The 14,461-nt window shown below is 35.5% G+C and overlaps 1 pseudogene; it reads right to left on the reverse strand.

Annotated features, from left to right (window-relative positions):
* The window catches only part of LOC101570242, a 57,738-nt pseudogene extending 47,991 nt beyond the window's left edge, over nucleotides 1-9,747 (reverse strand).
* Nucleotides 9,748-14,461: the final 4,714 nt, after the last annotated feature.

A 14,461-nucleotide genomic window follows, 5' to 3' on the forward strand; every position in this document is an offset into this window, starting at 1 on the left:
TTTTTTTTTCCTGTGCTGAGCTCCATGAGCCTAGGCAAAATGTAATGCTTTCTTGCTCAAGATAGAAATAGGAAACACTACATCTGCCAGGACTAAGACCTGAGCTTATTCCATTTTTTTTCCTAAGTAGCTTTTATCCTCAAATGATTCTCAAGCCAAGGATTTGGTGATCTGGAAGACAGGAGATATGCTTAAGTATTTACTCAGTACAGGTATGGTTCCAAGAACATTACATTTATTATTCCATTTTAGCTTTCTAAAATTCCACTGAAATATGTATTATTATCATTTCAGCTTTACACAAACATATTAAGACAATGTTGTTCAGTGATAGACAGATTCTTGATTAGAGCAAGTAATTGGGATTTAGAGCCTAGTTTCAAACCATGATTCCATCCTGCCTCTTTCTAAGCACAGCACTAGGAAGATACAGTCTGGATTTGTTATTCATTATATCTTATCTGTTTTATTGGCCCCAGATTTAAAGGTGGTCATGATAGTTAAACCAATATTTCACATCCATGTCCCTTCACTTTGTCTTAGTAGATAATAGGTGTTGTCACAGTTTGAGGTTTTTATAATACAGGACACATACTTTATAAGATTATTTTATGATGAGTCTCTCTCAATGAATCATAAACAATAGATGCATGAACTCTATCCACACACTAAAGAGCAAAGTACCCAGCTGTAGGCCTGGATTCCACAATAATGTCCTGCATGACTCAGCAGAAGACCTAGAGCCCATAACATTGCTTCCCACAAGTCCAAATGGAGGCCTAGAGCCCACAACAATGTCTCATGCAGTCCTGATTCACAGATTGGCACTGGGAAGGTGCAAAGGTCAGTGGTGGCAACTAGAAAGTCTATGCCAACAGGAAGGGTCCATGCCAGCAGGCCATGGGATCCAAATGAGCCAGGAAGCAATGCTCAAGGTAAGAACCAGAGCTCGCCCAATAGTATCATGGCTGTTCTCAGTGACAATGAGGTCCTGAGCTCCTCTGACAATGAGGAAAGCTGAGTTCTTCAGAAAGCCAACACAATAAGTTTCTCCAGGAGATTGAGCAATGCACCATCTTCTCCTCCAGAGTCAGGAAGCTAAGCTTAAGATGAGGATCAGCACTGCCCCAAAGCCATCCTCAGTGACAATAAGATCCTGAGCACCTCCTCTGACAAGAACAACCAAATACATCAGGAAATCTAGAATGACAAAACCGCTTGCAGAATAACACAAGAAAACCAGTAACTTTTAACAGCTTCAACAGTTTCTCCAAACCACTTCCCTAACAGCCTTTTATGCCACTGGCAACAACCCTCAAGTGAGCCCCCCACACCCAGGAGCACACTAGTTAAAATCAGCTGAATATAACTATCCAACACAGGTGTGTATTACAGACATGAAAAAAAATTTGTTTATAAAAGATATTTTTTGAAAACTATTAATAACCATTTTTCCTAGGCATCAGTGCTGCTTTACATTGCTGTTTTTTTTTTTTCTTTCTTTCTTAAATGTGCAAAGTTGTATTTTATGGATACTGTTAAGCTACTCAGACTTCAGCACCGCTACTTATGTTCCTGGAAGGAGATATCTTTGGTCTCTTCCTGTTTTCTTGCTTCTGTGGTCCTTCGACAGTTGGAGTTGGGAGGTCTAACATTGGTAAGGGAAGTGAGCTTCAGTGCTAGAGAAATGGAAACATAGGAGAACACAGTAAGGGCACTGTTTTAGTGACTTTTATCTTGTTGCTGAGCCAAAATACAAATTACTCAAAATTAAGGAACAAAAGAAAAGTTTATTTAGCTCAAAGTTTTTCCAGATTTCAGTCCATAATCAGCTTGTTCCATGGCAGGATGGCTGGCACACGGGCAACCTTCAAGGAAGCAGAAGACAATAAAAGCAATGAGAACAAAAAGAGGAAAGCAAGCCACTTTTTCTCCCTTATATTGTTTGCAGGCTACCACCACTAGGGCAGGTGTAGCATACACTCTGTCTCTGTCCCCTTATTTTGCATAGGGTCAGGATATTTACAAAGTGAAGACCATTGGCCCTTGCCTAGTAGACCTGAAAGCACTGTAACTCCCATTGAGATGAGGGTATGAACACAAGATGTCCAGGTTTAACAAGTGGCCTTTGAAAAACACAACCCACCATGGGCCCATCCCCACATGGCCCATCTCCCCATGGGGAGGCATCCAAACATACACCATAATAAGCACAGATTAAAGGTTGTTATAGAGAAACAGTTAATTCTCTGTGGTGTCATGATTTTACCTTTCCTGAAATTTAGGGGTGATTTTTTTTTTGTTTTGTTTTAGATCATCTTTCAAACAATGCTTAGTGTTATCCCTTGGAAGAGATATTATCTCTCTCTCTTGAGAAAAGGGATGGTTTTGTTAATGTCTAGCATACTAAAGGTGTCTCTAATCACAGCAATGCTGTATGAAATATCTGATATCCTAAATCTGTCATTTTCTTCCCCTTTGACTTAATCCACTGGTGTTTATCTAACATTCTTTATCTTGTATGACTGGTGTTTGAACTCAGGAAACTTGGCACAATAATAGTAATACCTGAATGTGGTTTTTATTGTCACAAACTGCTCTGTGTAGTAATTTCACATCCTCTGGCATAATACCATGTGACTGTGATGGATTGCAGAGAGAATGAAACATTAAATGCTTTATTGTTTTTCATAACTGAGTGAAATAATATCAATTAATGAAATCAATTTCTTAAAGTAAGAAGAGCAGTTATGATATGTAGAGAAAATGTAAGTATTGGGTTATGTATTGAATTAGCAGTATAGTCTACTAGAGGTAACAGGGTTTTGTTTGTGGTTACAATTGGAAACAAGTGAATGTACATCTTTGTTTGTATTTTCTCTTAACTATAACATCATTATAGTAGTAATTTGGCTTGCAGGTTTATAAGTATTACATAGAAATTGTCATTGGTGTTTTAATGGAATTTGGAGAAAATTAAGGTACTGTTAGTCTGTAACCTTATTAGACTAAAAATTTTCATGATTCCATTTAACAGTCAATTGCAGTTTTAGACTCTCAGACTATCTTCTGCTTTATCATTATAAACATTTTCATTATTTTTTCTTTAAAGGAAAAACTAAGAATCTTATTCCATTTTTCCCTTATAAAAACAAACAGAAAAACTACACACACATGTATAATGATCACCTGCTTATCAAATCTACTGCAGAGAAATAATTATTTAAATAATATTTATTGAAGAATCATTGATTTATACATTTAAATCAGTCACTTAGAGATATAGTTTATTTCTTTTAAAAGTTTCATTTTCAATTTAAATGGTTATGATAAAATATTAACATTAAAGGAATACATACACAGAATGAAGAGCCAATGTACACTGTTTAGGATTTTGCATTCAACACTAACATTAAACTGGATTAATCAGGCTCGAGATTGTAAATGCCTAGGTTTCACCAACAAGTTAGGCCACATTTAATGATTGACTTTAAGCATTGCCATAATCAGAAGAGGATAAAATCATGGTTCATGAAAAATTAAATGAAGAATGTTTTTAAAACCATATATTTATACAGCTTAATTATTTTATTAAGATACTTTTATATCAATATATTTCATTGCTTGGCTTAGCTTCTGCCACCTTTATTCAACTGTCTTCCAATTCTTACCTTTTTTTGGAGTTCCAGAGTAAATGTCACCTCACCAAAACTATTTTAGCTTTTTATGTGTGTGTCCTTCTCTTACCATGCCTGCTGTCTCAGAATATAAAATTATGACCTTCTTGATGTTTATCCTCCCTACTAGGCTATGATAAACTTAAAAGTATCTTCTCCTTCAGATTGTAATATACTTAAAAGTAAAGATTATCTCTTGCACATTGTTTAGATTCAGCTTATGTACTTTTCAATTTTATAGTAAAGAGAACAAGAAACAAAAAAATATAGAATTCAAAGTGATAGGAAAATAACTGGTTGTTAATACTGTGTATTTTAATCTTCAAAGGAACTGTTCAGATTATAAAATATAGGTATGCAAAATCGATCAACCAATATAAATAGTAACTGTTCCTTTCAATGAACCAAGAGAAATTAGTAGTACAATTATCTTAGCTATCTTGTGTGCATATATATATATATATATTTTTTTCCTTTTCTTTAATACTAGGTGTTTTTTTCTTTTGATCAATTTCTTTTCATTTCACAATATATATTGTACCTTTTGGATTAAATTTACTCTTTCAATTACTTATATTAGGATGATAAGGGGACAGGGAGATGGCTCAGGGGCATAAGCACTTGCCTGGTAAATGCAGGGGCCTGAGGTCAATCCCTGGTTCTGCCAATAAATAAATAAATAAATAAATAAATAAATAAGAAGATGAGAAGATATTTATACATGTGGGTCTGATTTATTACACTTTTGAGTATGGTCTTTAGTTGAATCCATATACTGATAAAAGTCTCAAATTTATTTTTCCTTATGGCTTAGTAATAGTCCATTGTATAAAAATACCATGCCCTTTTTATCCATTCCTCAAGTGATGGGCATTTGCCTTGTTTTTAAGATTCAGCTAAGGCAAATTCTGTTGGCGTAAATGTGGGTGTACATGTATTGCTATGATGTAATAGTTTCAACTCTTCTGTGAAAATATCCAGAAGGGGAATAACTGGATCGAATGGAACCTCTAGTCCTAGTTTTTTGAGGAATCTCCACACTGATTTCTAGAGTAGTTGTACCAGTCTACACTCCTGCTAAGAGTGGAGAGGGTTCCTTTTGCATTAGAGCCACTCCAGCATTTCTTATTGGTTAACTTCTTGATGATATCCATTCTTTCTGGGGTGAAATGAAATATCAGTGATGTTTTAACTTACTTCTTTCAAGTGAACAAAGATGTTGAACATTTTTTCATATATTTATTTGTCACTTGTATTTCTTCATCTGAGAAGTACTCTCCTCAGATGTTCATTTTTTGATTGGCTCTTTGAATTTTAGGGTACTATATATATATATATATATATATATATATATATATATATATATATATTCTAGATAGAAGTCTTTTTTTCTGAGGGTAGTTGCTAATTATTTTCCCAATTTGTGGAAAAATTTTAAAGTTCATAATCATTAGTGTAGATAGTTTTAATAACTCACATTTCCTTAATTTTGACAAATAAAACATCTTACATATCAAGTTAGCATTAGTGAAAAGAGCAAGACAAGTGCATGGTAATTCTGCCTTTTCTTTCAACATTTCAAAAAACTTAAAACTATTCCAAAATAACAATTTAATAAAACTTTAAAAATACAAAAAAATAATTATTATATCATCACATATCATCAATCAAATTATATAATTAGAAATGGTCCTAGGGGCTTGTGAGACTTCCCACCTACGTGCTGGATCCCTTTCCAGTCAGAGCTCAGGCCCAGTGTGTATGTGGGTCCATCCACACACTCACAGGAATCTCTTCCATCAGACAGGCCTGGTGTGGAATTCTGCAGCTCCATTTCTAGCAGAGATGACAGGGGCCAGACTCACCAAGCAAATCCAGGAGCAGAACACTTGCCAGAGGGGCACAGCATGTTCACTTCTATGGCTTGCAGCAGAAAGAAGCAGAACACAGTAGGTAGACTCAAGAAAGGCCCGCCTGGATGAGTTTGAACTTAGTAGGTCTGGACCTGATAAGTTGAGGCACTTTGCTAGACCCAGATCTATAACAGCATCCTTTCTCTCTCTTGATGGAGAGAGAGGGCAATAGGTAATGGTGGTCAGCAAGTCTGCCTGGAAGACCCCATGTACATCAAGGGATGGTGACCAGACAGAAGTTAGAGGAACTGATTTAAATACAAATTCCCAATTTAATATCTGCTTAGCTACACAGACATAATGTTTGCTCTTATGATGTAAAACAGAAACGCAATAGTTACAAAAGTTTGTCAGCTGCTAAATATCATTAACCATTATTACTCTGGCTAATTGTATTTGCAAATACAAAACTGTTACTTTCATAAACACATAATGTCTCACGTGTGAGAATATTGGTAGGTGCTAAGGTAATAATGGCAACAAAGCTCTACATCAAAGGTCAGAGGTCAGTATTACACAAAATGAAAAAGAGAAGGAGCAAAATGTATTCTCAGGTCCAAAGTCCACCCAGAATAAAGGCAGGAAACACTAGCATAAACGAAAATGGAAGTCACATGCCAAATCTCTGAAATAACATCTGAAGTAAAGAAACAAATGCAGAAAGATAGAGAGGAAATCAGATCAGAAATAATCGCTGAAATAAAAAAAAGAAAGGATAAGTATAATGAAAGAATTAATAACTGCTTCTCAAGAAAACTGATAAAAAATAGAGATCAGAAAAATGATGGAATCCTTCAATGAGAAATATAGGAAAGAAATATATCACATAAAGCAGAGTCAAAGAGACATAGAGGAACTTAAAATCTGTCATAAGCTTGTAAAAACATTTGAGTGAAAGGGAAGATAGATATTCAGATTTTGAAGATGTCATCTCAGCTACTGAAAAGATAAGAAAAGGTCTCTTAAAAACAACTAGGATGCAAGAAAAAATGATTAATCACCTGCAAGGCTATGCAAAGATGGACAACATGAGACTAATAGGCATCAGTGAGAAAGAGGGATTCAATGCAAATGATATAAAAAGAATAGGGGCAGAAGTAATAGCAGAAAACTTCCCAAATATGGGGAAATAATCTGACATTAAGTTACTGAAGCATATAGAACTGCAAATAACATTAACACAATGAAAAACACACACAGACAAAAATAGTCAAGATTTTAGAATTACAGCATTAGAACAATATACTAAAAGCTACTAGAGAAAATAAACAGATCATTTTTAAAGGAAAACCCATCAGAATAATAGCAGATTTCTCTTCAGACATCATCAAGTTAAGAAGAGAATAGAGTAAAGTACTAAAAGTATTGCAAGAAAACAACTTCCAACCCAGACTGATATACTCTGCAAAACATAATTTCAAGTTCAATGGAGAAGTGAAATATTTCCATGACGAAGAATAACTAAATAATTTCATGCTGACAAAGCCAATCTGACACAGACTACTAAAAGATATTCTAGAGAGGGACCAAAATGAATGCAGCCCCACAAATGAAAAAGGAAAGGACCCACCAAATAAGGCCAAAAGTTAAACATAGGAGTAAAAGAGGTATACAACAGCAGGTAAATGACATGTCAATTATAACACAATACATCTCAATTATAGCCATCAATATAGATGGATTCAATTCACCAACTAAAAGAAATAGACTGGCAGAATGCATTAAGAAGAAAAATCCAACAATATGCTGTACACAAGAAACACACTTAACTCATAAAGAAATTCATAGGGTGAAAGTAAAGGATGGCAAACATGCCCAAGAACCTTATAAAAAGGCAGGGGTAGCAATCCTAATCACTGACAGTGTGAACTTCAAACCAAGAATGATCAAAAGAAATAAAGAAGGCCTCTGCTTTATCCCTAAAAGATAGGTCCAGTAGACAAAAAATAGCAAAGAATCAGCAGAACTGAACAAGACCTTTGATCAAATGGATTTAGTGGACATATAGTGTTCCAGCCAACAATATGTGAGTATACATTCTATTGAGCTACACATGGGAAATTTTCTGAAATAGAGCACTTATTAGTTCATAGGAGATACTTAAGTTTATGTAAGAAAAGAGAAATTATCCCATGCATATTCTCTGACCACAGTGCAATGAAACTGGAAATAAATAATAAAACAAACTAGAAAAATCCCATAAATAAATGGAAATTAAACAACACCATCCTCAGTAACCAAAGGGTTACAAATGAAATTAAATATTATTTATATCTTAATGAAAACTCAAGCACAATGTATCAGAATTTTTTTTTTTTTTTTTTTTTTTTCGGAACCGGGGATTGAACTCAGGCCCTTGCGCTTGCCAGGGAAGCGCTTATTCCACTGAGCCATCTCTCCGGCCCCAATGTATCAGAATTTATAGAATACAATGAAAGCAGTTCTTACAGGGAAATTTATAGTGGTGAATTCACACATTAGGAAAACAGAAAGTGAACAAATAAATACTTTAATGTTGTGCCTCAAATGGCTAGAAAACAAAGAGCAAACCACATGCAAAGTTCAAAGACAGGAATAAACTGTAATTATTAGAGCAGAAATGAATGCAATAGAGACAAAGAAAACAATACAAAGAACTGGTTAATCAAAAAGCTCGTTCTTTGAAGAGTAAAAAATTTGATAAGCCTCTAACTAACCTCATCAAAAAGAGGAAACAAAAAACTCAAACTCAGGCAATAAAGAGTGAACAGAGTGAAAATTACCACAGAACTTGTGGAAATTCAGAAAATCATCAATCTCTACTTTGAAAATCTTTACTCTCACAGAATTGAAGACACAGAAGAAATGGACAGATACCTAGAAAAGTACAAATTTCTAAAACTGAATCAAGAGAATAGAAAAAATCCCTTTTTTATAACTAATTTTATTGAGAAAGAAGTAGCAATGAGACATTTTTAAAACAGCTTAGTAGAAAAGTTACAATAATTAATACATTGCATATTGTTGGCTTTATAGTAGTTATTCATGATACAAGATACAGATATGATATTTTGTCTGAACAGTATTAGTTCAAAACTTTCTTCTCATTGAACATAGAGAAAGTAGCTGTAAACCTATGCTAATTATTTTGTATATACAGATATATATATATATTTTCACTAGAAAATGGCCTTTCATTTATATCCTACTTTTTTGTTTACTCTTGTCAGAGAGGGGTACTCCATTGCAATTCATATATTATAGGTGCATGATTTTTGTAAAGAAACCCAATTTTTCACATTATATATGCATTTAAAGTTTAGCATACTAACAATTTTTTTTTAAATTTTTATTTATTTATTTATTTGAGAGAGAGAGAGAGAGAGAGAGAGAGAGAGAGAGAGAGAGGCCAGCTCAGCCCACCAGGGGGCAGGGCTGGCTGGCATGTGGTGCTGGGGGATTGAACCGCGGTCCCTGATGCTTTTGCTAAGCTTGTTCTAAGTAGGTGCTTTAGACCACTGAGCCATCTCTCCAGCCCAAGCATACTAACAATTGATGGAAAATACCTGTTCCATGTTATGTGTAAAGCTTTTGATATTCACACAGATAATGATGTTAAGCTGAACAGCCTATGTTCTAGGGTAATAATATCATTAAGCTTCTCTTCTGGAGGTTTAACAACTTAAGTTTGCAGACCATTAAATTAGAGAAAAAGAAGGACTACAAGTAGAGCCAACATTGTGGCCCGAGTGCTTTAAGCTCCGTGAGGAGCCAGGACATAAGAGAACCTGCACTGTAACATCCTGTAACTCAGTGTGTAAAAATATGGTCAAGGAGATTTGTGTGAGGCACAATAACTCCAGGCCTCCAATACTGTTGCAGGTGAGTCTTTCTAAATCCTGTGAATCTGCCACATCATGACTCCTGTCCACATAGCCCTTAATGGTCACCTGAGTGCCTCTGACCTATAAAATTCTCTTGGTGTATCAGCGTCATTAGTGATGTTGACTTCCTCTTCCCCTACCTCTACTGACCTAAGTTCCTAGTTCTTTTACCCCTCTTATTTCCACCCCACCTATTTCTACCCTGCCATAAGTCTCCTGCTCTGCCACAGAGTTGGGACTTCCTGTCATAGCCCGGTTGCCTAGTTACTTGCACCTTTTACCTGCCGACGTCATTTCCCTATGCCTCCACTATATATACCCAGCACCTCCCCTGAATAAATGAGACTTGATCAGAATCCTGTCTTGTCTCCATTTCTCGCATCTCCTGTTCTTTGTCCCCTCCTCAAATCCCTGCTCCTCTCCTAGGTGACCTTCATTGACTGACCTGCTGGTTCAGGACAGAGATTATGGGGCCAAAGAAATCTCAATAATCTAATAACAGCTAATAAAATTAAAAGTTTAATGAAAAACAACATACCAAGAAAGAAAAGCCCAGGTCCTGATAGATTCACAGCCACGCTAGATAGGAAGAAAAAACATTGTGAAAATAGCCATACTCCCAAAATTGTTATACAAAATTGTTAAAGCAATACCTATCAAAATACCAGCAACATGCCTCATGAAGCTAGAGAAAACAATCCTGTAATTTATATTGAACCAGAAAAGACCTAGAATAGCAAAGACAACATAGCATAACAAAGACAAACAGCAGGCATTACAATCCCTGACTTGAAATTATACTACAAAGCAATTGTGATAAAATCAGCATGGTATTGGCAAAAAATAGACCTGATGATCAATGGAATAGATTAGAAGATGCAGATACAACTACAAACACACTCAGCCAACTTATCTTTAACAAAGTGGCCAAACATTTTTAGTGGAGGAAAGATAGCCTCTTTAACAAATGGCGCTTGAAAATCTGGCTCTTTACATGCCATAAACAAAAACTTGACCAGGGTCTGTCACCCTACACTAAACTAAAATCAAAATGGATTAAAGATGTAAACATTGAAACAGAAAGAATAAATGTCCTGGAAGAGAAAGTAAGTGGAAACCTTGAAGACATAGTGGTAGGCAAATATTTCATGAACAAACATCAACCTTCACAGGAAATACTTGAAAGAATGAACAGGTGGGACCCCCTCTTATTGAGAAGTTCAATAAGAACAACCCATAAATTGCGAAAAAAATTAACTAAAGAGTACTCAGGCAAAGGTCTTCTTTCTAGAATTTGTAAAGAACTAAGAAACATTAGGGCCCCAAATTTAAAGACCCAATCCACAAATGAGCCAAGACAAACAAGACAAACCACACTTCTCAGAGGAAAAAACTCAAAAGACAAACGAATACATGAAAAAATACTTCACATCGCTGGCTATTTGAGAAATGCAAATTAAATCAACATTGGAATACCATCTCACCACAGTAAGAATGGCTATCATAAAGAAAGCAATCAACAACAAATGTTGGAGAGGCTGTGGGGAAAAAGGAACCCTTCTCCACTGCTGGTGGGAATGTAGACTGGTGCAACCATTATGGAAATCAGTGTGGAGACTCCTCAAAAACTAGGGCTGGAAATTCCATTCAATCCAACTATTCCTCTACTAGGAATTTTTCCAAAGGAACTGAAAACATCACATCATAGTGATATATGTGCACCTGTGTTTATAACAGCACAATTTTTGATGGTCAAATCTTGGAAACAACAACTATGCCTGTCATCCTACCTCAGAAATGGATGAAAAAGAAGTGGTGATTTTATACAATAGTGTATTATTCATCTATAAAGAAAAATAAACTTGAAGCATTTAGTGGTAAATGGATGCATCTTGAAGATATTCTCATAAGTGAAATAAACCAGACTCACTTTTATAAGCATCATATTGTCTCCCTAGCATAAGAACTCAAAAGAACTAATAAAGTTGAAAAGCATAAAACAGCTAATGGAAAGATAGAAGTATTTTTTCATAATTTTATTGAGAAACAAATAGCAATGAGATAGTTTCAAAACTGATTACTAGCACATTTTCAATAATCAATGCATTACATATTGTTGTCTTAGTGGTTATTCATTGTAAAAGGTGCAGACATGATATCCTGTCCACAAATACTATTAGAACAAATCTCTCTATGTATTTAATTGAGAGAATGTTGCTGTATATTGATCCTATTATGAGTATACAGATACAAAATGGTCGTTCATTTGTATCACCCTTTTCTGGTTAGTTTTGTCAGAGAAGGGCATTCCATTGTCATTTAAATATTGTAGGTGCATGAATTCAGCAAAATATTCCAATAAAGTCCAGTAGCCCAAAATAGTGGAGGGTTTTCCATAAGACTGGCAATGCCAGAAGTTGTTGACTTGAGCCTTTTACACCTCAGCCTATTAATATGGCTTTGCTTTTATACTTTTTGTTTTATACTTGGTTTTTATACTTTTCTGCTGGAAGGTTAAGACCAAGATAAAGCAAGATCTATATGACAAAAGATGTAACTTTTGTATCTGACAAGGTCAGTCAAATCCCCTCAGTATTTATCCTGAAACCCTATACCGCAGTATTTGGATCCTTTTTAAGTGCCAGTCATGTGGATGAGTCACGGCTATTGCTTGACCAATTTGCTCTCTGTGAAAGCCTGAGAGAATGTTTTCTCTCAATATGAATCTCCTTAGGCATACTCCCCAGCAACAATCACTTTCCTCTGTGGCCCCATAATCTCCTTGATCAGAAAATTTTGGACGCATCTGAGTTACATGGTGTTACAGTATATGATCTCCTATGTCCTGAGTCTTCACTGACCTTGAAAGGCTAGGGCCAAAATGTTGGCTGCCCTTGAAGCCCTTCTTTTTCTCTAATTTTTGGTCTGCAAAGTTACATTGTTAACCCTCCAGAAGAAAAGCTTATTATTATTACTACCCTGAAACATAGGCAGTTGAGTTTAACCACACTATCTTTCTGAATATCATACATCTTAGGCATACCACGGAACAGGTATTTTCCATCAAGAATTGATATGTAAAACTTTAAATCCCTATAGAATGTGAAGAAAAAGATATTTTTTTAAATAGGAAAAAACAGTTACATAATTTTACACAGAAATTTAGAAATCTAACCACAGACAGCATGGTAGCAGGATAGTCCTGTGATATTTTTTTCATGTCTCTTGTTTTCATCTACTACTCTTTTTCTTAAAGAGTAATTTACTTGAGAGACAGTATGGCAGTGATTGTTATGTTGTGATAAGCAGTGTGTAGTTAGAAGAACAGAATGACAGACATTCCAATCATGACCCTACAATTACACATTGCTATCTTCAGTGTAGTTGCTTAGTTCATAGGTATCGGCATATATAGTTAGTCAGAGTAAGAAGCCTACCAATTAACTGCTAGTTTCAAAAACATGTTGCAGAGTCTCAGGATCCTTGCTTTACCCATCTTGTGCATATAAATGTATGGTTTGCCCCTGTCATATTTCCTAGCTTTTCTCTTTGCACTCACTTCATTGTCTAATCCTCCAGTTCATGCTTTCCTTTTAATTGTGTTACTGCATTTCCATTTGTATTTCTTCTTTTGAATTCTTGTACTAGGGAGACTATACAATATATACACATGTGGATCTGCTTTATTTCACTTATGAGTATATATATTCAAGTGGTATCCACTTAAATATAAAGGCTTCGAAGTACCACATCTTTTTCATCCATTCCTCAGGGGATGGACATCTTGATTGTTTCCAAGGTTTAGCTCTCACAAATTGTGCTGCTATTAACATAAGTATACATATATCCCTATGATATGATGTTTTCAGTTCCTCTGGCAAAGTTCTCAGTAGGGGGATGACTGGTTTGATTGGGATTTCCATCTTAGTTTTTTAAGGAGTCTCCACACTCATTTCCATAATGGTTACACCAGTCTACATTCTCATCAGCAGTGAAGAAGGGATCCTTTTTCCCCATAGGAAAAGAGAGAACAGCAGGATTAAACAATGAAGAGAGTGAAAGGAGAAAAGTCAGGAAATGACATAGGGGCAAAACCATACAATTATGTAAAGATGTTTTAGCAATACTCCTAAAAATTTCCAACTGGCTTTTGAAAATAGCAGTTAATCATGGAGTTCTCACCCTAAGTATATGCTGACATCTGTGAAATAAGCAACTACATTGTGAAAAGCAATGTGTACTACTAAAACCATGCTTAAATTATCTGTCATTTAGGTTTTCTAAATGCATACTCTTTCTAATATCATATCAATTATTGCTATACGGTCTTTAAAGTAAATGTCTGAGATTTATGATGTTAAGCTTAACTGCCTCTTTTGTAGGATAATAATATCAGTAAGCTTCTCTTTTGGATTTTTAAAAACTAACATTTTCAGACAAAAATTAGATGGAAAACAGGCTTAAAAAGTTAGGCAATATTTTGGCCCTACTCCTTTGAGGTCAGTGAGGACTCAGCACATAAGAGAACCTCTGCTATGATATCCTGTAAATATGATGTTTCCCAAATTTTCTGATGAAGGAGATTATGAGGCCACAGATGAAAGTGATCAATGATGCACTGTATGCCTAAGGAGAGTCAAATAGAGAGAAAAGTCTGTCTGGCTTTCACAGAGAGCAAATTGATCAAGTAATTGCCAAGACTCATCCAGATGGCTGACTCTGACAAACGATTCACAAGGTGCTGTACATGGTTGCAGGGTAAATCCTGAGGGGATTTGACTAACTTTATCATATAGCAAATGTCATATTTTTATTTACTTAGGTCTTCCTTTAACTTGAATTTAACCATCCAGAAAAAAAGTGTAACTACAATATATAAAAAGTAAAGCCATAGGGGCTGGTGAGATGGCTCAGTGGTCTAAAGCATCTACTTGGAACAAGCTTAGCAGAGCACAGGGACTGTGGTTCAATCCCCCAGCACCACATGCCAGCCAGCCCTGCCCCCTGG

The sequence above is a fragment of the Octodon degus genome, unplaced genomic scaffold, assembly GCF_000260255.1.
Source record: "Octodon degus isolate 3935 unplaced genomic scaffold, OctDeg1.0 scaffold00258, whole genome shotgun sequence".
In the NCBI taxonomy this organism is placed as follows: Eukaryota; Metazoa; Chordata; class Mammalia; order Rodentia; family Octodontidae; genus Octodon; species Octodon degus.